Here is a 25,805-nt window from a genome sequence, read left to right on the forward strand (position 1 = left end):
CATTCACTTACAACTTTACTCTTCCTGCCTATCATCTCTGCCATTAGCTACAACTCTAACCCCTTTTTGGTCTCTACCACTGACCAGCATTCTTATTTCACTTCTTTGACTTGTGAGGAAGACATGAGAATTGCCACTCAGCCACTCACCAAGGCTTCTTGTAAAATTGTGAGATTTTACATAGGTAGATGAAGAAGTTGTTAGATTATCTTTAAGCCATTCTCGACTGCCCAGGAATCGAGTCAAACTTTCCTTCCCTTCTTCATGGACAAAAACTCCTAACCCTATGGTATAACTTTGGTCTCTTTAAGAGTTGTAAATTAAATCCAAAGACACTGGCTATATAGCCTACTCATCCTCACAGAAGGCCACTGGAGTTATAGGGAATATACAAAGGTGGACAAACTACAAATCCCTCTAAGGAACCCAAAGCCTGAGGGAGATAACCTCCAAGTCTTTCCACGAATTAATCCAACTATCACTCCCTCTGATCTTCTATTCTCTACTTAAGACAGACTTGCTCAGAATGAACAGTGAGCTATCACAAGTTAAGAAATAAGGGGCCCTGAGACCTGACTCCCTTTACTATCTTCACTAACTTACAGGTTACAGGCTACTCCTAGATAGCTGTCTGGTAAAAATAATGTTAAGTAGGGCAGATATACAGCAATTCTGGGTGCATACCCTGCTCCACTGGTTCCTTCTCTAAACCCTAGTCATTTCCCATAGCACTTTAGGGGACCACATGCCTTTTATATTTCAAACTAAAATAACAAGGTTAACATAGAAAGACTGTTGACTCTATCTTCGGTTCTTTCTTCCTTTCTTGCTTGTACTAAGATAGTCTCCTGATTCAAGGTCATTTTGAAGTTTTCATACCTTGGTCAACTATTCCTGAAATGTTAACATTCTATAACTTAATGTGAGACTAAGCTTTAAAATAAATGTATAAAGAACCTTTTAATATTTAAAACCCAAGCAACAATAAAGTCTAAAGACTTGTACCAAGTAAGAATCCTGTGATCTGGAGCTGGAGAGATGGCTTCAGTGGATAAGAACACTGGCTGCTCTTCCAGAGGTCCTGAGTTGGGGGTTGGGGATTTGGCTCAGTGGTAGAGCGCTTGCCTAGCAAGTGCAAGGCCCTGGGTTCGGTCCCCAGCTCCGGAAAAAAAAAACAAAAACAAAAACAAAAACAAAAACAACAAAAAAAAAAAAAACAGAGGTCCTGAGTTCAATTCCCAGCAACCACATGGTGGCTCACAATCATCTGTAATAGGATCCAAGGCCCTCTTCTGATCTGTCTGAAAACAGTTATAGTATACCAACATAAAGTAAATAAATCTGTAAAAAAAAAAACATGTGGTCTAACAATGTGTGGACAAGTAATCTTAGATTGCTTCATTATATCATATATATAATTTGTATGCAACTCCTTTTTAGTAATCTGACAAACTTACTGTGTTGCTCTGTCTCATGACTAGATCTTCATTTACTGATTATTTTGTTAAATTTAGAAAGAAAACAACATAGAAGGGAACTGGTATGAGAAAGAAAAAAATCTGAAAGTTATGACCATGTATTTTTACCAAGGAAAACAAAAACACAGACAGAGGTTGGAAAGATAGCTCCATGGTATACATCTATAATCCCAGTGCTAAGGAAATAGACATAGGCAGGCTACTAGCCTACTTGGCACAGTCCAAGCCCTTGAGAAACCACCTCAAAAACAAATGAGACTGAGGAGGAATAGCTGAATGCTCGCTGAGCAGCCAGGAAGATTTGTGTTCCAAGTTCAATGAAAGATCCTGTCACAAAAAATAAGGTAGAGTAATTCATCATGTGGCTCCCACATGTACATATGTGCACATGTAACCTACGTATACACATGTACATACACAAAATAAAGAATATTTTAGGGTAAGATTTTATAGCAGGCATAGTCATATACAACTTTAATCTCAGCTCTTGGAGAGGAGGGCAAAGACAGAGTACAAGGCTAGCCTGGTCACAGAGTGAGTCCCAAAACAGCCAGGGCTACACAGAGAAACCCTTCCTTGAAAACCAGTATCAAAAAAGAAAAAATTTATAAAATTTATATGGTAAATAAGATTTGGTCCTAGCTTAAAAAGCACAGTAACAAAAACAAAAAAAACCAAAAAACAAAAAACAACAACAACAAAAAAACACTATTTTTTTCCCAAAACAGAAAAGGAAAAGTGACCAAAAAGTTTAAGAATGTCACAAAGGGTCTAAGTTAAGTTAGCAAAAGCTTTCTAGGGAGGTAACTCTAGTTCAGAATCATTCAGTCTATACACGACAAACTTGGTAATGAGAAGACTCAGTTGGCTTCTTGCTTTTATGAGAAAAAGTTCTTCAACCATGGCATCAAGTGAGCTACTCAAATACTTGGCTCAGTTTGGCCATATAGTAAAAGTACACTGGGGTTGGGGATTTAGCTCAGTGGCAGAGCGCTTGCCTAGCAAGCGCAAGGCCCTGGGTTCGGTCCCCAGCTCCAAAAAAAAAAAAAAAAAAAAAAAATAGAAAAGAAAAGTACACTATACTTTTTAATAGAAATGGACAGAAGTATGGGTTGGGTTCAATTTTCTTCACAAAAACTTCAAAGTCTATTGCAAGGAAAACCAAAATTGATAAAATAAGGTTCCATGTTTAAGTTTAGAGACCAGGGTTTTGCAAAGGGATAAAACAGCTGACAAAGATTTCTGACATGATTAATTTACTATCTAATTAAATAAGCATAACTGAGAAAAAGGAAAAAAGTTTTCTGAAGGATACATTTAATATAGTATGTTTATAATTCAAGGCTGTTAAAGTTTTCAAGTTCAGGGGCTGGAGAGATATAGTTCAGTGATTAAGAACACTGTATGCTCTTTTAGCAGAGCTGAGTTCAATTACCAACACCCACATAGATACAATCCTCTTTACCTTTAGTTCTAGGCAACCAGACACCCTCTTCTGGCTTCATCCAGCACTGTGCAAGTGGTGCATAGACACATACATGGGCAAAACATGCATACACATAAAAATGATTAAAATTTTCTAAAAGTTAAAATTCTTAGGGTTAAAATTCACTGCAGCTGTACAAAAATAGAACCAGGAATGAAAATCATTAATGTTTTAAGATGTTAATCTGGTCTTAATCTTTAGATCTGGCTTAAAAAGTTCTATATATGTGTATATATGTGAAGACCAGAGGTCAACCTCAGGCATCATTTTACAGGATGTGCCCCCTTTACTACCTCTTCATTTTAGTGATCTTGTCGTTAAGTGAATTATTTAATTATTTTCTGACATTTATTGCCTTCTCTGCTGTATCAGAGAATAGTGGTTCTCAACCTTCTTGGTGCTGTGATACTTTAATATGGTTCCTCATGCTGTGATGACCCACAACCATAAAATTATTCTATTGTTGCGGTAACATTATAATAAGACTTTCTTTTTACCCACACTAGATCCAGCACCCTAGTGCCCCATGACATCTGTTAGATATTTTCATCTCAGGCAGCAAAGCGTCTCATCCGATTTGCTCCATCCCATATCATACTGCCGATGGCTACTCTCTGAGCCTGGCAACAATCTCTCTACCCATCTAGTTCCCAAGGCGGTTGTCACTATGCCAGACATACACATCCCAATTCCGAGGCGGTCCGGTGTGTCCAGCCACCACACACTCTCTCGAACTCAATTAAATCGCCACATGAAAGAACACACAACACAATAACCTCTGATCCAATTGATGAGATATAATTTGCTCATCTAGACAAACAAAGCCCTGTACACATCTATCCCTTAAGAATAATCATAACAATGATTATGTAATGTACAATGTACAGAGAGGAATCTTAACATCTGCCTCCATGTTCTCTGGGCTGCTTCTCCTCTCTCGCTCTAGTCTAAAACTTTTCTCCCACCCATCCTTCCTTCTCGTCCAATGACAAGCCTTGTTCTAATCTAGTACCTGCCTTCACCTGCATAATGACATCATCCTACATTTCCATTGCTACTTTATAACTAATTTTGTTAGTTATGAATTGTAATCTATCTGATCTGCAGGTTAGCTGATATATGCAATCCCTATGGGGTTTTAACACACAAGTTAAGAATCACTGTCATAGGAAGTGCTTTAGAAGGAGAAAGGAGAAGGGAGAACCTTTTAAGGTTGGCTTTAAATCTGACTTTTCGAAAAATACATCTGCCCCTTAGATTCACCTGAGCTTGTGGAATAGCAGTTCTAATATGGAATTGTGGCCACACACAACAGCGCAGGCCTTTAACCAAAGCACTTAGGAGGCTAGGGCAGGCATTTCTCCATGAGTTTGAGGCCAGATTGATTTATAAAGGAGTTCCAGGCCAGTCAGGGCTAGCCGGTCACAAAACCAAATGAAAAAAATAAAAATAGGGGTTGGGGATTTAGCTCAGTGGTAGAGCGCTTGCCTAGCAAGCGCAAGGCCCTGGGTTCGGTCCCCAGCTCTGAAAAAAACAAAAACAAAAACAAAAAACAAGAAACCTGTAAAAATAAAAATAAAAAATGGTGCCATATATATGCCTTTAACCCTAACACTCTGAAGGCAGAGGCAGGATTACTCTTTATTTGAAGGCCAGCCTGCTCTAAATAGTGCATTTAGGGGGGCTGGGGATTTAGCTCAGTGGTAGAGCGCTTACCTAGGAAGCGCAAGGCCCTGGGTTCGGTCCCCAGCTCCGGAAAAAAAAAAAAGGAACCAAAAAAAAGAAAAAATAGTGCATTTAGGGCTGACAAAAAGCTACAAAAATCAAACCCTGTCACGAAAAACTCTAAATTAAAAGTAAATATAGAACTGGTCATTCTTCCCTATGTGCAGCCAATCACTTGTCTTGGACATAGTATTAAACTAGCTTAAATACAAGCAAAATTTAATTCTGGGAACCCTGCAACTGGAGTTCGCAGAGGAGATGAGTATACGTGACTCTTCTGCAGTAAGAAACCTTATATTTCCCAAACCACCATAGGTGCAGGAGAGGGGAAGATGGGGCAGACCCGGCTGCACAGCTTCTCTTAAGTACTCATTTGGACTATAAATGCCACATAGAGCACTGCGCAGGTGCAAACATAACTACCAACTGTCCGCTGCTGCCTTTACTCCACCACAACCCAGGTGCTGAGACCACTCACCAGTGGCCACCAAGGGGAATGGGGAACACCCTGAATTGGGAGGGGAAAAAAATCACAGAAAGGAATGTGATAGAGGGAAGAAAGCAGGTGAAAAGGAATCAAAATCAAGCCTTACCCTTCTTTCTGGAGATGTGAGTTTTCAACCCCTACCCGTATAGCACAACAATGGAAAAAACAAAAACCTTAAGAAGTGGGGGGGGGGGGACAAATAAGGGGCTCTTGAACAGCAGAAGTTAGAACAGCTTATATCTCCTGCTCTGCGGGAGTCCAGTCTCCTCCAACCTTCAGTTGTTTGTGCTCTACTCCCCCACCTTTCTTTTTGCCACCTTGTTTCTTTTTGGGACCTGGAGATTGCAGGAGGCTGGCTCATGGGCCCCAGAAACCACCTGTCAGTCTGCCTTAGCCCAGCAAGAAAATAATCTAAGTGTATCCCCTTCCCCAACCCTAGCAGAGGTGGCAGTGGTGGCAGAGTCAGTGGCAACAGCAGTGGAAGTGGTGGGGGCTGAGGCACCACCAACGATGACAGGACCTACAACAGCAGCAGCAAGATGATTTAGTAGTTAATATCTCTGGCTGTTCTTGCAATAGGCCTTTGTTTGATTTCTAGCTTTAACTCCAGTTCCAGGGGTACAACTTCTGGCACCTAGGCATGTGGTACATAACCATCCATGCATACACATAAAATAAGTCTTTAATAATTTAAAAGGAGAAAACCTGAGAATGTATATTTATAACAAGCAAAGCAAAACCGAGCCAAATTAATCCAAATGCTTCACTATAAGTGAAATATTAAATTCAGTGGTGGCACTCAGGAGGAAGAGACAGATTGAGGATCTCTGTGAGTTACAGACCAACATGGACAAACTGAGTTCTTGGATAGTAAGAGAAAACCTGTCTCAAAAAACAGTGAATAAATAAATAGAATGATTAAATATATGGCACAATCCTTTTAAAAATTTCTGGTCTCTTTTCCTCTACTTACCTTAATAAGTAGTCCATATCAAACTCCTTGTTTTCCCTAATCTGGTCATGCTGGTCCTCCTATTTCAATGCCCTTGTCTCAGTTTGTCTGTGCTTTCCTGAGTTGTTTGACCATCATTTCCAGTGTTCTTCCTTGAATTTCCTTTTTTAAAAATTCTGGATTTCTTTCTCCTTGGGGATTCTGGGTTTGTTCAGTAATTATTTCAACACATTTTTTTTAATGTGGTAGTATTAAATAGGCAAAGTTTCTAAATAGTATATCCCAAACCCAAATTCAAGTAACCTATGCATATGATCAATTAGTAATTGGGAAATGCAAATAAAAACCCAACCATTTCATACCCATTAATTTTTTTTAAAAGTGGTTATTATTTTAGTGAGTAGACAAATGTGTGGCACAAAAGGAGCCCTAATACACTGCTAGAATATATCCATATATAAGTAGGTTGGAAACAGCATGATAGTACCCAAAAATATTGAAAATGCCCATATCCAAAAATTTACCAATTACACACACACACACACACACACACACACACACACACACACACACACACCTTGGAATGGAGACTCTCAAATTTTGGTGTACACTGAAATTACCTGGAAGGCTGGTTAACAGAGATTGATAGATCCTAACCCTGGTATTAAAGTACCACAAAAAGGAGGAATTGTTAGAATAGAAATATACATGCAGCATATAAAGTATAAAATATTTACTATCTGGCCTTCGCAGAAAAAGTTTATCCTATTTAAATGCCATTTCTTTTGCCAGCAATGTTGATTAAAAGGGTAAAAAAGGCTTTAAAAGAAATAAAATGACAGTAAACTCAATATGGTATTGAGTGAGATGTCGGAAAGATGATAAACCCAATTGTATTACTGCTTCAGAGTAAAACATAAAAGAGCAGAGCAGCGAATCATCTTTCTACCTCTGAACACAAACACCCAGATAGCAGGGTCATTTACTCCCAGGAGGATGCTGAAAAGAACACTGATACTAAAAGACGACAGCCTTAGCAGAACACACCCTTATTCATCTGACAGACCAGACTGTAGCAACTCCCTTTCTCTCATAAAAACCCTCTCCCTATTCATCAGATTCTTCCCATAACCCTGCACAATTTTTCCATCTCTATTGAACCATATGGCCTTGGGGTTATCCTAGCTCTCCATGATAACAAATTCTTCAAAAGGCTAGGCAAATTATATTTATGTATTTAGGAATATATATGTATATGTGTAACAGCAATTAGAGAAAAAGAGGCCATGAATTTGAGAGCAAGAAGGGTACATGGGAGGAGTTGGGGGGAAAAAGGGAAGAGGGAAATGATGGAATTATAGTTTCAAAATACACACACACACACACACACACACACACACACACGCACACACGCACACACGCACACACGCACACACTACAAAGAAAAATAAAGGTAGCATTTTAAAAGCCTCATTGAAAGAAGAAAATGTAAACTAAGGAATTTATATCAGCCAATATATAATTACAACCCAAATGTCATGCACATGGACACACGTACACAAAAACAAAATGGATTCAAGAACTAAATACACAAAATTTACAACATGTATAAATAATCCTTATGACCTTGAATAGAGCAATAGTTTCTAAGATATGGCAATAAAAATACAAACAACAAAAGAAAAAATTAATTAGGATTCATCAAACTTGAAATGTTATGCTGTTAAGAATTCTAACAAGGGAAGCTAAGTTGCAGAAACAGGCCATGATCACCCAGAGGATGAGAGGTTCACTACCATTCTAGTGGCCAGGCTGCTGGGTACCAATCATGGAGCTACAGCAGCAATCATGTACATTGGATATGGGAGACTGACCCACTGAGGACCAAAGGACACAAGGGGCTGCAACAGGCTGGTGCTGCAATAGCACGGGCCTGCTTGCCTGCCAGACTGAGGCCCAAGTCCAAAGGTGGAGACCCTAAATTTCAGTACAGAAGACCCTCTTGCCTGGTTAGATGAGTTCATCATGCTGGACACAATTCATGGAGACTTGTCCATGTGGCCAATAAAGATGCACAGTATATTCACTCGAAATTGCTGAGATGAAGTATGTCCACAACAAAATTCAGAAGCTTGAGGCCTTCATGAAGATAACCCTGGCAACGTCAGGATGGAGGAGCAACTCATCAAATCTAGGCTGAGCTGGGAGGATCTTCCCCTGGGCATTCAGAATGTTCCTGTACACAATCAAGAGTTTATCCCCAACTGTGTGTACCTAGCAGGAGCCTACCCTTAAGCAGGCAGCCTAAAACAGCACTTTGGGCAGCAGTAAGAAGCTTCATCTCTGAGCCTACTTCCCTACTCATAAAAAGGACTCCAAGCCAGGCTCTGTCCTGAGTATTAAGTTAAAAAAAAGATCTTGGGGCTGGGGATTTAGCTCAGTGGTAGAGCGCTTACCTAGGAAGCGCAAGGCCCTGGGTTCGGTCCCCAGCTCCGGAAAAAAAAAAAAGGAACCAAAAAAAAGAAAAAATAGTGCATTTAGGGCTGACAAAAAGCTACAAAAATCAAACCCTGTCACGAAAAACTCTAAATTAAAAGTAAATATAGAACTGGTCATTCTTCCCTATGTGCAGCCAATCACTTGTCTTGGACATAGTATTAAACTAGCTTAAATACAAGCAAAATTTAATTCTGGGAACCCTGCAACTGGAGTTCGCAGAGGAGATGAGTATACGTGACTCTTCTGCAGTAAGAAACCTTATATTTCCCAAACCACCATAGGTGCAGGAGAGGGGAAGATGGGGCAGACCCGGCTGCACAGCTTCTCTTAAGTACTCATTTGGACTATAAATGCCACATAGAGCACTGCGCAGGTGCAAACATAACTACCAACTGTCCGCTGCTGCCTTTACTCCACCACAACCCAGGTGCTGAGACCACTCACCAGTGGCCACCAAGGGGAATGGGGAACACCCTGAATTGGGAGGGGAAAAAAATCACAGAAAGGAATGTGATAGAGGGAAGAAAGCAGGTGAAAAGGAATCAAAATCAAGCCTTACCCTTCTTTCTGGAGATGTGAGTTTTCAACCCCTACCCGTATAGCACAACAATGGAAAAAACAAAAACCTTAAGAAGTGGGGGGGGGGGACAAATAAGGGGCTCTTGAACAGCAGAAGTTAGAACAGCTTATATCTCCTGCTCTGCGGGAGTCCAGTCTCCTCCAACCTTCAGTTGTTTGTGCTCTACTCCCCCACCTTTCTTTTTGCCACCTTGTTTCTTTTTGGGACCTGGAGATTGCAGGAGGCTGGCTCATGGGCCCCAGAAACCACCTGTCAGTCTGCCTTAGCCCAGCAAGAAAATAATCTAAGTGTATCCCCTTCCCCAACCCTAGCAGAGGTGGCAGTGGTGGCAGAGTCAGTGGCAACAGCAGTGGAAGTGGTGGGGGCTGAGGCACCACCAACGATGACAGGACCTACAACAGCAGCAGCAAGATGATTTAGTAGTTAATATCTCTGGCTGTTCTTGCAATAGGCCTTTGTTTGATTTCTAGCTTTAACTCCAGTTCCAGGGGTACAACTTCTGGCACCTAGGCATGTGGTACATAACCATCCATGCATACACATAAAATAAGTCTTTAATAATTTAAAAGGAGAAAACCTGAGAATGTATATTTATAACAAGCAAAGCAAAACCGAGCCAAATTAATCCAAATGCTTCACTATAAGTGAAATATTAAATTCAGTGGTGGCACTCAGGAGGAAGAGACAGATTGAGGATCTCTGTGAGTTACAGACCAACATGGACAAACTGAGTTCTTGGATAGTAAGAGAAAACCTGTCTCAAAAAACAGTGAATAAATAAATAGAATGATTAAATATATGGCACAATCCTTTTAAAAATTTCTGGTCTCTTTTCCTCTACTTACCTTAATAAGTAGTCCATATCAAACTCCTTGTTTTCCCTAATCTGGTCATGCTGGTCCTCCTATTTCAATGCCCTTGTCTCAGTTTGTCTGTGCTTTCCTGAGTTGTTTGACCATCATTTCCAGTGTTCTTCCTTGAATTTCCTTTTTTAAAAATTCTGGATTTCTTTCTCCTTGGGGATTCTGGGTTTGTTCAGTAATTATTTCAACACATTTTTTTTAATGTGGTAGTATTAAATAGGCAAAGTTTCTAAATAGTATATCCCAAACCCAAATTCAAGTAACCTATGCATATGATCAATTAGTAATTGGGAAATGCAAATAAAAACCCAACCATTTCATACCCATTAATTTTTTTTAAAAGTGGTTATTATTTTAGTGAGTAGACAAATGTGTGGCACAAAAGGAGCCCTAATACACTGCTAGAATATATCCATATATAAGTAGGTTGGAAACAGCATGATAGTACCCAAAAATATTGAAAATGCCCATATCCAAAAATTTACCAATTACACACACACACACACACACACACACACACACACACACACACACACACCTTGGAATGGAGACTCTCAAATTTTGGTGTACACTGAAATTACCTGGAAGGCTGGTTAACAGAGATTGATAGATCCTAACCCTGGTATTAAAGTACCACAAAAAGGAGGAATTGTTAGAATAGAAATATACATGCAGCATATAAAGTATAAAATATTTACTATCTGGCCTTCGCAGAAAAAGTTTATCCTATTTAAATGCCATTTCTTTTGCCAGCAATGTTGATTAAAAGGGTAAAAAAGGCTTTAAAAGAAATAAAATGACAGTAAACTCAATATGGTATTGAGTGAGATGTCGGAAAGATGATAAACCCAATTGTATTACTGCTTCAGAGTAAAACATAAAAGAGCAGAGCAGCGAATCATCTTTCTACCTCTGAACACAAACACCCAGATAGCAGGGTCATTTACTCCCAGGAGGATGCTGAAAAGAACACTGATACTAAAAGACGACAGCCTTAGCAGAACACACCCTTATTCATCTGACAGACCAGACTGTAGCAACTCCCTTTCTCTCATAAAAACCCTCTCCCTATTCATCAGATTCTTCCCATAACCCTGCACAATTTTTCCATCTCTATTGAACCATATGGCCTTGGGGTTATCCTAGCTCTCCATGATAACAAATTCTTCAAAAGGCTAGGCAAATTATATTTATGTATTTAGGAATATATATGTATATGTGTAACAGCAATTAGAGAAAAAGAGGCCATGAATTTGAGAGCAAGAAGGGTACATGGGAGGAGTTGGGGGGAAAAAGGGAAGAGGGAAATGATGGAATTATAGTTTCAAAATACACACACACACACACACACACACACACACACACGCACACACGCACACACGCACACACGCACACACTACAAAGAAAAATAAAGGTAGCATTTTAAAAGCCTCATTGAAAGAAGAAAATGTAAACTAAGGAATTTATATCAGCCAATATATAATTACAACCCAAATGTCATGCACATGGACACACGTACACAAAAACAAAATGGATTCAAGAACTAAATACACAAAATTTACAACATGTATAAATAATCCTTATGACCTTGAATAGAGCAATAGTTTCTAAGATATGGCAATAAAAATACAAACAACAAAAGAAAAAATTAATTAGGATTCATCAAACTTGAAATGTTATGCTGTTAAGAATTCTAACAAGGGAAGCTAAGTTGCAGAAACAGGCCATGATCACCCAGAGGATGAGAGGTTCACTACCATTCTAGTGGCCAGGCTGCTGGGTACCAATCATGGAGCTACAGCAGCAATCATGTACATTGGATATGGGAGACTGACCCACTGAGGACCAAAGGACACAAGGGGCTGCAACAGGCTGGTGCTGCAATAGCACGGGCCTGCTTGCCTGCCAGACTGAGGCCCAAGTCCAAAGGTGGAGACCCTAAATTTCAGTACAGAAGACCCTCTTGCCTGGTTAGATGAGTTCATCATGCTGGACACAATTCATGGAGACTTGTCCATGTGGCCAATAAAGATGCACAGTATATTCACTCGAAATTGCTGAGATGAAGTATGTCCACAACAAAATTCAGAAGCTTGAGGCCTTCATGAAGATAACCCTGGCAACGTCAGGATGGAGGAGCAACTCATCAAATCTAGGCTGAGCTGGGAGGATCTTCCCCTGGGCATTCAGAATGTTCCTGTACACAATCAAGAGTTTATCCCCAACTGTGTGTACCTAGCAGGAGCCTACCCTTAAGCAGGCAGCCTAAAACAGCACTTTGGGCAGCAGTAAGAAGCTTCATCTCTGAGCCTACTTCCCTACTCATAAAAAGGACTCCAAGCCAGGCTCTGTCCTGAGTATTAAGTTAAAAAAAAGATCTTGGGGCTGGGGATTTAGCTCAGTGGTAGAGCGCTTACCTAGGAAGCGCAAGGCCCTGGGTTCGGTCCCCAGCTCCGGAAAAAAAAAAAAGGAACCAAAAAAAAGAAAAAATAGTGCATTTAGGGCTGACAAAAAGCTACAAAAATCAAACCCTGTCACGAAAAACTCTAAATTAAAAGTAAATATAGAACTGGTCATTCTTCCCTATGTGCAGCCAATCACTTGTCTTGGACATAGTATTAAACTAGCTTAAATACAAGCAAAATTTAATTCTGGGAACCCTGCAACTGGAGTTCGCAGAGGAGATGAGTATACGTGACTCTTCTGCAGTAAGAAACCTTATATTTCCCAAACCACCATAGGTGCAGGAGAGGGGAAGATGGGGCAGACCCGGCTGCACAGCTTCTCTTAAGTACTCATTTGGACTATAAATGCCACATAGAGCACTGCGCAGGTGCAAACATAACTACCAACTGTCCGCTGCTGCCTTTACTCCACCACAACCCAGGTGCTGAGACCACTCACCAGTGGCCACCAAGGGGAATGGGGAACACCCTGAATTGGGAGGGGAAAAAAATCACAGAAAGGAATGTGATAGAGGGAAGAAAGCAGGTGAAAAGGAATCAAAATCAAGCCTTACCCTTCTTTCTGGAGATGTGAGTTTTCAACCCCTACCCGTATAGCACAACAATGGAAAAAACAAAAACCTTAAGAAGTGGGGGGGGGGGACAAATAAGGGGCTCTTGAACAGCAGAAGTTAGAACAGCTTATATCTCCTGCTCTGCGGGAGTCCAGTCTCCTCCAACCTTCAGTTGTTTGTGCTCTACTCCCCCACCTTTCTTTTTGCCACCTTGTTTCTTTTTGGGACCTGGAGATTGCAGGAGGCTGGCTCATGGGCCCCAGAAACCACCTGTCAGTCTGCCTTAGCCCAGCAAGAAAATAATCTAAGTGTATCCCCTTCCCCAACCCTAGCAGAGGTGGCAGTGGTGGCAGAGTCAGTGGCAACAGCAGTGGAAGTGGTGGGGGCTGAGGCACCACCAACGATGACAGGACCTACAACAGCAGCAGCAAGATGATTTAGTAGTTAATATCTCTGGCTGTTCTTGCAATAGGCCTTTGTTTGATTTCTAGCTTTAACTCCAGTTCCAGGGGTACAACTTCTGGCACCTAGGCATGTGGTACATAACCATCCATGCATACACATAAAATAAGTCTTTAATAATTTAAAAGGAGAAAACCTGAGAATGTATATTTATAACAAGCAAAGCAAAACCGAGCCAAATTAATCCAAATGCTTCACTATAAGTGAAATATTAAATTCAGTGGTGGCACTCAGGAGGAAGAGACAGATTGAGGATCTCTGTGAGTTACAGACCAACATGGACAAACTGAGTTCTTGGATAGTAAGAGAAAACCTGTCTCAAAAAACAGTGAATAAATAAATAGAATGATTAAATATATGGCACAATCCTTTTAAAAATTTCTGGTCTCTTTTCCTCTACTTACCTTAATAAGTAGTCCATATCAAACTCCTTGTTTTCCCTAATCTGGTCATGCTGGTCCTCCTATTTCAATGCCCTTGTCTCAGTTTGTCTGTGCTTTCCTGAGTTGTTTGACCATCATTTCCAGTGTTCTTCCTTGAATTTCCTTTTTTAAAAATTCTGGATTTCTTTCTCCTTGGGGATTCTGGGTTTGTTCAGTAATTATTTCAACACATTTTTTTTAATGTGGTAGTATTAAATAGGCAAAGTTTCTAAATAGTATATCCCAAACCCAAATTCAAGTAACCTATGCATATGATCAATTAGTAATTGGGAAATGCAAATAAAAACCCAACCATTTCATACCCATTAATTTTTTTTAAAAGTGGTTATTATTTTAGTGAGTAGACAAATGTGTGGCACAAAAGGAGCCCTAATACACTGCTAGAATATATCCATATATAAGTAGGTTGGAAACAGCATGATAGTACCCAAAAATATTGAAAATGCCCATATCCAAAAATTTACCAATTACACACACACACACACACACACACACACACACACACCTTGGAATGGAGACTCTCAAATTTTGGTGTACACTGAAATTACCTGGAAGGCTGGTTAACAGAGATTGATAGATCCTAACCCTGGTATTAAAGTACCACAAAAAGGAGGAATTGTTAGAATAGAAATATACATGCAGCATATAAAGTATAAAATATTTACTATCTGGCCTTCGCAGAAAAAGTTTATCCTATTTAAATGCCATTTCTTTTGCCAGCAATGTTGATTAAAAGGGTAAAAAAGGCTTTAAAAGAAATAAAATGACAGTAAACTCAATATGGTATTGAGTGAGATGTCGGAAAGATGATAAACCCAATTGTATTACTGCTTCAGAGTAAAACATAAAAGAGCAGAGCAGCGAATCATCTTTCTACCTCTGAACACAAACACCCAGATAGCAGGGTCATTTACTCCCAGGAGGATGCTGAAAAGAACACTGATACTAAAAGACGACAGCCTTAGCAGAACACACCCTTATTCATCTGACAGACCAGACTGTAGCAACTCCCTTTCTCTCATAAAAACCCTCTCCCTATTCATCAGATTCTTCCCATAACCCTGCACAATTTTTCCATCTCTATTGAACCATATGGCCTTGGGGTTATCCTAGCTCTCCATGATAACAAATTCTTCAAAAGGCTAGGCAAATTATATTTATGTATTTAGGAATATATATGTATATGTGTAACAGCAATTAGAGAAAAAGAGGCCATGAATTTGAGAGCAAGAAGGGTACATGGGAGGAGTTGGGGGGAAAAAGGGAAGAGGGAAATGATGGAATTATAGTTTCAAAATACACACACACACACACACACACACACACACACACGCACACACGCACACACGCACACACGCACACACTACAAAGAAAAATAAAGGTAGCATTTTAAAAGCCTCATTGAAAGAAGAAAATGTAAACTAAGGAATTTATATCAGCCAATATATAATTACAACCCAAATGTCATGCACATGGACACACGTACACAAAAACAAAATGGATTCAAGAACTAAATACACAAAATTTACAACATGTATAAATAATCCTTATGACCTTGAATAGAGCAATAGTTTCTAAGATATGGCAATAAAAATACAAACAACAAAAGAAAAAATTAATTAGGATTCATCAAACTTGAAATGTTATGCTGTTAAGAATTCTAACAAGGGAAGCTAAGTTGCAGAAACAGGCCATGATCACCCAGAGGATGAGAGGTTCACTACCATTCTAGTGGCCAGGCTGCTGGGTACCAATCATGGAGCTACAGCAGCAATCATGTACATTGGATATGGGAGACTGACCCACTGAGGACCAAAGGACACAAGGGGCTGCAACAGGCTGGTGCTGCAATAGCACGGGCCTGCTTGCCTGCCAGACTGAGGCCCAAGTCCAAAGGTGGAGACCCTAAATTTCAGTACAGAAGACCCTCTTGCCTGGTTAGATGAGTTCATCATGCTGGACACAATTCATGGAGACTTGTCCATGTGGCCAATAAAGATGCACAGTATATTCACTCGAAATTGCTGAGATGAAGTATGTCCACAACAAAATTCAGAAGCTTGAGGCCTTCATGAAGATAACCCTGGCAACGTCAGGATGGAGGAGCAACTCATCAAATCTAGGCTGAGCTGGGAGGATCTTCCCCTGGGCATTCAGAATGTTCCTGTACACAATCAAGAGTTTATCCCCAACTGTGTGTACCTAGCAGGAGCCTACCCTTAAGCAGGCAGCCTAAAACAGCACTTTGGGCAGCAGTAAGAAGCTTCATCTCTGAGCCTACTTCCCTACTCATAAAAAGGACTCCAAGCCAGGCTCTGTCCTGAGTATTAAGTTAAAAAAAAGATCTTGGGGCTGGGGATTTAGCTCAGTGGTAGAGCGCTTACCTAGGAAGCGCAAGGCCCTGGGTTCGGTCCCCAGCTCCGAAAAAAAAGAACCAAAAAAAAAAAAAAAAAGATCTTATTAATAGGCTTATACGATGTTAGAGCATGATATTGCGAAATACCAATTCTAATCTAAAAGCTGTTTGGTGGATGGCTAGAAAAGGCAAACGAATTAATTGATCTGTATAATATGCAGAGCTGGCTTTTTATTTTGTTTTGTTTTGTTTTATTTTCAGACATTTCTCTGTGTAGTCCTAGAACTCACTCTGTAGAACAGGCTGGCTAAAAACTGACAGGAATCCACCTGCCTCTGCCTCCCAAATGCTGGAATTAAAAGCATGCACCACATTGCCCAGTTTAGAGCTATTATTTTTATATTTGTTTGTCTTGTTTTTAACAACTGTGTTACCCTGTCAAGATTTATATATGAAAAAACCACCACCAAGAAAGTAAAAATACAAAATGTAAAACAAAGAAAAAAAACAAGTCTAGAGATAACCCAATGAATGGAGAATTTTTCTTTACAAATCATTTATCTTATAAAGAAATGCATGAATACTTGAGTGTCTATCACCTTGAATGTACTTAATTTCACCTGTATTATATAAAAAGAATACAATCAAACTTTTTAAATTAAAAAAGAGGATGAACAGACATTTCTCCAAAGTATAAAACTGACTAAAAAAAAAAAAGCACAGAAAACCACTAGTCATTGTGGAATGTAAATCAAAATTATAATAAATACTACTCCATGACAATGAAGATAGCTATAACTATAGCATTACATGATAACAAGTGTTTTAAGGATGCAGTATTGTTACAATACTTACATGCTGCTGGTGGAAAGGTAGATGGTACAGTTAGCCATCTTAGAAAAGTCTAGCAGTTCCTCAATAAAGTCAAACATGTTGTTACCATGTGGCCCAACTATTATTGCATTTCAGGTATATCCAACCACAACAATGTTCACAGGAGCATTTATAATAGCCAAAAGCTAGAAACAATTCAAATGTACATTAAGATGAATGAAAAAATATGCCCCCCCCTTCTCCTCTCTTCCCACATGTTCCTGGCCAGCCTCTCTTTCTCTTTTTCTCCCCTTCTGTCCTTCTTCCCCTTTCCCCTTTCTGTCTTTACCCCTTTTCCAGGTCCTTACTCCCCTCCCTTCCCACAATAAACCTTTTATACTAAAAAATAGGGGAGCACCCTCATAGAAGCAGGGGAAGGGGGATAGGAGAGGGAGGTTTCAGAGGAGAAACCAGGAAAGGGGATAGCATTTAAAATGTAAATAAAATATCCAATAAAAACATAAATTTCCCTATTTTAAATCATATGTTTGACTTAACAGAAAAAAGTCATACATATATAATATCTAACCATAAAATATGGAACAAATATTAATATATGCTACAACATGGATGAACCTAAAAGCAGTATGTTAAATGAGTGAAGTCAAAAGACAAAAGACCTCGGGGCTGGGGATTTAGCTCAGTGGTAGAGCGCTTACCTAGGAAGCTCAAGGCCCTGGGTTCGGTCCCCAGCTCCAAAAAAAAGAACCAAAAAAAAAAAAAAAGACAAAAGACCTCATATTGTATAATTTCATTTCATAGCTAGACTAGGTAAATCTACAGAAATGGAATGATGGCTAATGGCTTTAGTGGTTTTTTTTCTTTAGGTTTTTGAAACAGGGTTTACCATCAGGAAGACTGGCCTCATACTTCCTGTTAGGTAAAGATGCTGACCTTGAATTCCTGATCCTTCCTCCTTCTGTGGCCCAAGTCCTGGGATTCCAGGCATTTAGCACCACACCTAACAGAGCTTTTTGGGTGAAGAACTGTGCTGGAATTAGACTTATGATAATGTTTGTACAATTGTATGAAAATACTAAATATACTTAACTGTATACTTAAGATGGGTGAATTATGCCAAAAGATTCCACACTAAATACAAATCGAGTATTTACAAATTCAAAGAATAAAAATTCTCCATGAAAGCCTCTGTAGCAAGAAACCACAGGAATAAGAGGGTGATCAGTAAGGAGCTCTGAAGAAAGGGGAGAGCAAAAGTGAGGAGAGCAGGTATGGCTTATTCTCATTGTCACAAAGCGTGTGTTGCATTATCACCATTCTTTATAAGGAAGAGCCATAAGCACACACAGAAGCCCACTCTGCTTATCATTCTCACTTTGGTTCCAGGAGGTAAAGTATTTGAAAAGTGAATACATTAGAAAGAGGCTAAATACAAAGGTAGACCACTAAAAAATACAAATGTTTTCACAGGCTGGGGACATAGCTCAGTAGGTAAATGTTCTTGCCATACAAGCACAAAGACTTGAGTTGGATCTCTAGAACCCATTTTTTAGGAGTCTACAAGTCTTTTTCTCTTCCACACACATGCTATGCCATGAACATGCATATATACACTAAATAAGTATAAAATAGTATTTTTAAACATTTTTTACTTTATGTGTTTGAGTGTGGGTCTGTATGTATGCTATGTATTGACTATTTGTACATGTAGTACCCACTAATGCCAAAAAAGATCATCAGATACCCTGGAACTGGAGTTTCAATATTTGTGAACAATCATGTGGGTGCTGAGAACTGAATCCAGGTTTTCTAAAGAGAAACAAGTGTTCTTAACTGTCAAGTCATCTATCTCTCCAGTCCTAAAGAGCTATTTATTTAAAAGCTAAAAAAAAAAAGTAATACTGACAATGAAGCCAAATGTAGTTGCTTGCACCTATAATCCTGGCACTTTGGAGGCTGGAAGCTGGAGGATATCTATGAATTTGAGGCCAGACTTGGCTATACAGTTAGTCTGAAGTCAGACTGGGCTATAGTGTATATAGACAAAAAGGCTAAACAATCAAATTCTCTAAAAACAGTGGCCAGTCAAAAATTCATTGTAGGAGGCTAAAGGAACAGCACCACCAATAAAGTCTTTACCATGTAAGAAGACCTGAGTTCAGATCCCTATTACCTACATAGAAGCTAGCACAGCAGCACAACTATAACTCCTGGGCTGGAAAGGCATTTGCTGGCCAGCCAATCCAGCACTCTGTCTCAAAAATAAGGCACAGGACAATGAGCTAGATCAGCAGATAAAGACTTTTGGCACATAAGCCTGACAAACTGAGTTGATCTCTCAAATCCATGTAAAAGTAGAGAACTAACTCCACGAAGTTGTCTGACCTCTACATGTGTACCAGCACACATGCATGCATACACTCCCACAAGTCTAATAATAAATAAACATTTAAAAATAAGATAGACAACAATCAAGGAAGACACTTGATATCAAACCTCTGGTCTTAACATACATCACTGACATGAATAAAAACACCTCTCCCTCTCCCTCTCTCTCTCACTGTGGTAAGTATATTTATCAGTAAAAATTAAAGAATATATATGTGATATATGTGTTCAGTTACAAGATTTAAAAATTAACAAAGGAAGAAAGCCCAGGATACCACTTAATTAGTACAGCGTCTGCCTAGCATTCACAAAGCCGTAAGCTCAGTCCCTAGCACCATATAAAACAGTGTTTTTCAACCTGAGTCACAACCTCTTTAGTGGTCTATGGACCTTTTCACAGGGATCCCCTAAGACCATCAGAAAACACAAATATTTGCATTATGTTTCCTAACAGTTGCAAAATTACAGTTATGGAGTATCAAGGAAAGTAATTTTATGTTGGGGGGGGGGGCTCACCACAACATGAGGAACTGTAGGAAGGTTGAGACCCACTCACTGGTATAAACCAAGTGTGATATACACATGCCTGAAATTTCAACACTTAAGATATAGGGGCAGATGATAAAAAATCTAGGTCCAGGTAAAAGGACTATAAATTTGAGTCAAGATGATCTAAATAAGACCCTATCTCAGGGGTTGGGGATTTAGCTCAGTGGTAGAGCACTTGCTTAGGAATCGCAAGGCCCTGGGTTCGGTCCCCAGCTCCGGAAAAAAAAAAGAACCAAAAAAAAAAAAAAAAAAGACCCTATCTCAAAAAAAAAAAAATGAAAAAGGGAGCTATGTTCAATATACAATTTATATACTATGAAAAACAACTTAAAGTTCAAACTTGAGAGTATGAAAGAATGTGGTGAGACCAAAGAGTATCACAGCAGAGTTTTTGAAACACTATTTTTTGTTTGTTTTTGTTGTTGTTATTTAAAGACAGTTCTATAGCTCTAGAACTCACTACACAGGACAGGATGGCCTCAAACTCAGAGAGAGATCTGCCTGTCTCTACTCTTTAGTGCTAGAATTAAAGGCATGACTGACCCACTATACCCAGTATAACAAGGTCTTTTTTTTTTCCTGAGCTGAGGACGGAACCCAGGGCCTTGTGCTTGCTAGGCAAGAGCTCTACCACTGAGCTAAATCCTCAACCCCTCAAGGTCTTATTAGTGTCTAGACTGGCCTCAAATTTCTGATTCTCAACCAGACTTTGTCCCACATACCTGTAATCCAAAAATGCTCAAGAGCCTAAAGCAAATTTGAGCCATACAGTGACATCCTGCTCAACAAAAAACAAAACAAAAACTGAGGGCCAGTGATTCAGATACATTGGTAAAGTGATTGCCTGACATGCAGGATATCCTGGGCTCAATTCACAGCACTTCAGAAACACACACCAGATTTTGCAATCTTTTGTCTCTACCTTTTGAGTTCTTGAAATACAAATCATGGCTTCAAACATGCTAGACAAGTACTCTATCACTGCTACTCCATGCCTACACCCCCAGAATAGTTTTTCAAAAACTGGAACTTTTTAAAATGATATGTATGTCCGTGTGTGTGTGTGTGTGTGTGTGTGTGTGTGTGTGTGTGTATCCATGTGTATGCAAGCACAAGAAGAGTGGAGAAATACATCTTTCTCAGCAGCTCTCTACATTCTTGTTTAAAGACAGGAATCTTTCATACCACCTGAAGCTCACCATTTCAGCTTAACTGAATGGATTGCAAGCCTCAGAAACTCTCCTGGCTGTTTTCTGAGAGCTGGGATTAGAGACAAATACTTTGGTGCTGGTTTTTTATTCAAGTACTAGAGATTTTAACCCCGGTTCTCATGATTTCACAGCAAGTACTTTACTGACTTTACTGACTAGGCCATTTTCCGCGGCTCCAGAAAAATTCACATTTTTATTTTTTGTGCTTCAAGTTGCTTCTGTGCTCTAAAATTTTTACAGGAAAGTAAAACTTGCAGTAAGACAAAGTATGTGAAATGTACTTTTCATAAAGGTCTCATATGACCCTAAAAAGAAAGGTAAGACAAGCATTATAAATCATTGCTGAGGAAATACCTTAGGAAAAGTTAAGTGATTTAGTCAAGGTAATCAGATATATTTTTAATTGAAAGAAGTCATAATTTCAAATCCCTTGTTCACTTAGAAAAACCCTCACTAACTTGTTTTACTTTTTAGAACACTGAGTAAATGAGAAGCTGAACTGCTATCATCAACCGAGGAAAATAAAGCAGGCACAACTGGCATCACCAAGCAATCCTAGCATCTAGGGCCCAGAGACAGGAAATCAGAAATTCAAGGCTATCCTTGGCTACAGTGAGTTCAAGGCCATCCTTTCTTTAAAGACTCTCTTTTAAAAAAAAGGGGGTGGGGGTGGGGATTTAACTCAGTGGTAGAGCGCTTGCCTACCAAGCGAAAGGCCCTGGGTTCGGTCCCCAGCTCCAAAAAAAGAAAAAAGGAGAGAAAAAAAAAAGAAAGAAAGAAAGCCTCAACTAAATGAACAAACCAACAAGGCTCATTATGAAAGTACAGCAAAGCCTTTTAAAGTTTTGGACCTGTTCACATCTAGGGGGGCAAAAAACGCTTAAACATGCCTAATCCCAAGTACTCGGGATGGAGAGTGGGTACAAAGTTCGAGGACTGCCCAGCCTGACCAACAGAACAAGCTAAACACCAGCTTGCGTCGAGCAAGACACTATCTCTGTGGCGGAGTGCTTGCTTGGCATCGGGGAGGGCCTAGCTTTACAGGCTTACAAAAGAAAAAAAAATGGTCAAAAGGTAGCCTGACCAGGAGCCTCGAGGGCCCTATTTTCTCCTGGTAGTTTGTAATTTGTTTCAGGGAAGCAGCCACTCAAGGTGTAACTCGAAAAGCCCGAAAAAGGAAATATTTGTGGAGGGCTGAGTTTCTCTAGGGCGGTCCTGACCCGTGGCACAGTTGACTAAATTCCTCACAGAGGGGAATACTTCGACGTTCACGGGGAAGATGCGGCTCCTGCAGCTAGAGCATCTCTCGCGGACAAAGCCCGGAGCTCCGCTCCCGAGGGCTCCGCGTCCTCGGGCTCAGTCTCGGGGCACCGCCCCCTCCCTGAATCCCTGGAGAGACACCGCACGAGACTGGCACCTGCCCGACTCCGTGGGCGGAGAAAACTGAGGGGGGTGGGGTGGGCAGGTGCCCAGGCTAGCGGCGGCTCGCGAAAGGCACGGGTGGGACAGCCTTGGAACCTGAGAGAAAAGCCAAGCGCGCGCCGGGGCCTGTTTTGCTAGGGCGGCAGCCTCAAAGGGAAGGCGCCGGCCCAGCGTGAGGGGAGAAGGGATGCGGTACCCTGAAAAGCCAAGTCCGTCCGCCGCCCCTTTCCCGCCGCCCCTCCCGCCACCGTGAGAACCGCCACTCACGGGCGAAAGACACACCCTCCCTCCCTGGCAGGCCCGGGCTTCCTCACTCCGCCCGCTCCCCGGAGCGCTCACCCCTCAGGGAAGTTGTCACCATAGCCGTCGCTGTCGCCCAAGGCTCCGACACCACAGCCGCCGCCGCTCCCTCAAGGCCTAGCCCCTCGCTCAGCTCCCGCCTCCTGCTCCAACAAGCACCCAGCTACCCCCGCGGGCCGAAGACCAGGAACCACTTCCTTCCGGAATGGTCTGGTCCCACCCCCTCTGGCCCCGCCCACAGTGTCCGCCTCCCGCCAAACTTGCTTTCAAGGAGAAGCTCCGGCTTCGAGCCCCGCCCACACTGCTCCAGCGGGCTCTCTAGCGCCTTTTGCTGGCTGCGCTCGCCGTGGCTCCTTGAGAGGCTGAATGCTTGGGAGTTTATCAGGCTAGAAGAAGGGAAGTACCAGATGGTGCAAGTCCAGAGCTCTTTGGAGTTGAGGATCAAGGCCTAGAGATCAGCCCTCACTTGGTCGCCTGGGTCTTCCTGCCTTGTGTGCAGATAGACACACCAAGAGGCAGAGATAGGTATCCGCCAAGCATTTCTAGCTTTTTATGTAGCCCTCAAAGCCTATCCAGAATCTACACATCTGAGCCTGCTTCTCCTTGACCTCTGTTCCTACGTATTTAATTTCTAACCAACCCTCCAACTTTTCATCACTTCCCATAGCCTCAAATGAAACGGGAAATGGGAACTTTGGAGATTTCCATATAGGTTAATGGTCCCAATAAATACCAACCCCTCTGTCTGCTCTCCTCTCTTTTATAATTTCTTTTTTCTTCCTCCTTTCTCTCCTCTGTTCTTCCTCCTATTTTCTGACTATAGGACTCTGTTTGTATGTCCATGTGTACTTCCCGTGTGTGTGTGTGTGTGTGTGTGTGTGTGCGCGCGCGCGCGCGCGCGCATGCACCCCAGAGGGTAACCTTGGGTGTTGTTCCTTGAGGAGTACGGTCCACCTTTCTTTTAGTATGACAGGGTTTCTCACTGGTCTGAAACTTTTCCAAGTAGGCTAAGCTGACTGGCTAGCAAGTCCCCAGGATCTTCCTATCTCTGCATCCTCACTACTGGGGTTAACAAGTTCGTGCCACCACACCAGTCTTCTTTTGCACAAGTTCTGGGGCTCCGACTCAGGTCCTGATCCAGCAAACACTGTACTAATAAATCTATCTCCCTAGGATTGCCGCCCTCCCCCCAACCATTTATCACTCTGTCTCTGTCTATGGAACCCAGCACCATGCACTCAGTGTGCAAGCTCTGCTCCCAATCTGGCTACTTTCAAATTTTCTTTTCTCATATACTCTATAACGTCTCTAAGGGGATGTGTCCTCTTTTCCTTTGAAGTTTCCCCCACTGACAGGTTTAATACACATTTTCTCCCTAATAAAATAATCTCTCCCAGAGTTTCCTACTGCCTGGTAGAACTAAGCGTTAACCTCCCTTGTTACTGTCACCTCCTGACAGCATGGTGTTCCTTCTCCTCTTCCTGCCATTTACTAGCATCATCCCAAGGAATCCAGCCTGAATGAGTAAATCATTTTTCCTTAGACTCTTTAACCCAAATGACCTTTAAAGTTTCTGAAGGGGGGCATACAAGTGTGCATATGTGTTGGGAGCGATGCCCTTGAAGCCCTCCATTGTTGATGTTATTATTATGGTTAGAATTAAGTATGACTGGGTTCATGGAAAATCCCCAGCCAGCTGCAGAAGACTAATACAAATCTGGTGGTCAAGATAAATAATAGTATGATAAAGTTCTCCTGCTGAGAAGTACATCTTACATCAAGATACACAATGTGATGACCTGTAACCTTTCTGAAAAACCAACATCCTGCTGACTAATAGATATGACAAACCTGTGACCTTTCTGACATCCTGTCAACATCAGCTGATTCCCTGAGCACACGAATATTGTGTCCTTGGCCTGCGTAAATGTTTCTTACTTCCCCCCTCCCTCTGTTACCCATGTTATGGTATAAATATAGCCTTGGGGAAAAATAAAATTGTTGCCTTGATCAGACTCTTGTCTTGGCGTCCTTCTTCGCGTCTCTTGTCCCCCATTCTCTTCCAGGTACACTCTGCCCCCCCTACCCCGTCGTTGACATGTATATGCAGTCGAAGTGACAGGTAAATCTCAAGTATGGTTTCTCAGGAGCAGACTGCCTTCACTTTTCTTAGACAAGGTCTTTCACTGAGCCTCAATGTTTTGGCTAGTTGTATGCCAATTTGACATGAGCTAGAGTCATGCGAAAGAAGGGAAACTCAATTGAGAAAAATACCTCCATGACATACCTCCATGTAGAGCATTTTCTTAATTAGTGGTCATTATGGGTGGTGCCATCCCTCGACTGGTGGTCCTGGGTTCAGGCCCAAATCCAATACGGCTCCTTACATCTGGGAAAGCAGGTTGAGCAAGCCATGGAGAGCAAGCAAGTAAAGCAGTACCCCTCCATGGTCTCTGCATCGGCTCCTGCCTTCAGGTTCCTGCTCTGCAGGAGTTCCTTTTGTACCTTCCTTCAGTAATGGGCTACAATGTGGAAGTGAAAAGAAAATGAGTCTTTTCCCCCTTAACTTCCTCTTTGGTCATGATGTTTCATGACAGCAATAGAAACCCTAACTAGAACACCAGAGCTCACCAATTAGTTTAAGTTGGCTAGCTGGCAAGCCCAGAGATCTTCTTGCCAGTCTGGATTGAAAAATTGGCACCTACCACACACAGCTTGTTTACTTGAATTTCAGGCATCAAACTCCAGTCC

At 41.1% G+C, this 25,805-nt stretch overlaps 1 protein-coding gene across 5 annotated transcripts in view; it reads right to left on the reverse strand.

The window, feature by feature from the left end:
- Bclaf3 (BCLAF1 and THRAP3 family member 3) overlaps positions 1-23,266 on the reverse strand; it is a 71,680-nt gene extending 48,414 nt beyond the window's left edge. For 3 of the 5 annotated variants that reach the window (XM_039099970.2, XM_039099972.2, XM_039099973.2), the window contains exon 1: positions 23,094-23,252. The gene's annotated coding sequence lies outside the window, so the exon portion shown is untranslated. Of the gene's footprint in view, positions 1-17,205; positions 17,370-23,093 lie in introns of all 5 variants that reach the window. The other 2 variants (XM_039099968.2, NM_001127568.1) reach the window with 2 other exon arrangements.
- Positions 23,267-25,805: the final 2,539 nt, after the last annotated feature.

The sequence above is a fragment of the Rattus norvegicus genome, chromosome X, assembly GCF_036323735.1.
Source record: "Rattus norvegicus strain BN/NHsdMcwi chromosome X, GRCr8, whole genome shotgun sequence".
Lineage (NCBI taxonomy): Eukaryota > Metazoa > Chordata > Mammalia > Rodentia > Muridae > Rattus > Rattus norvegicus.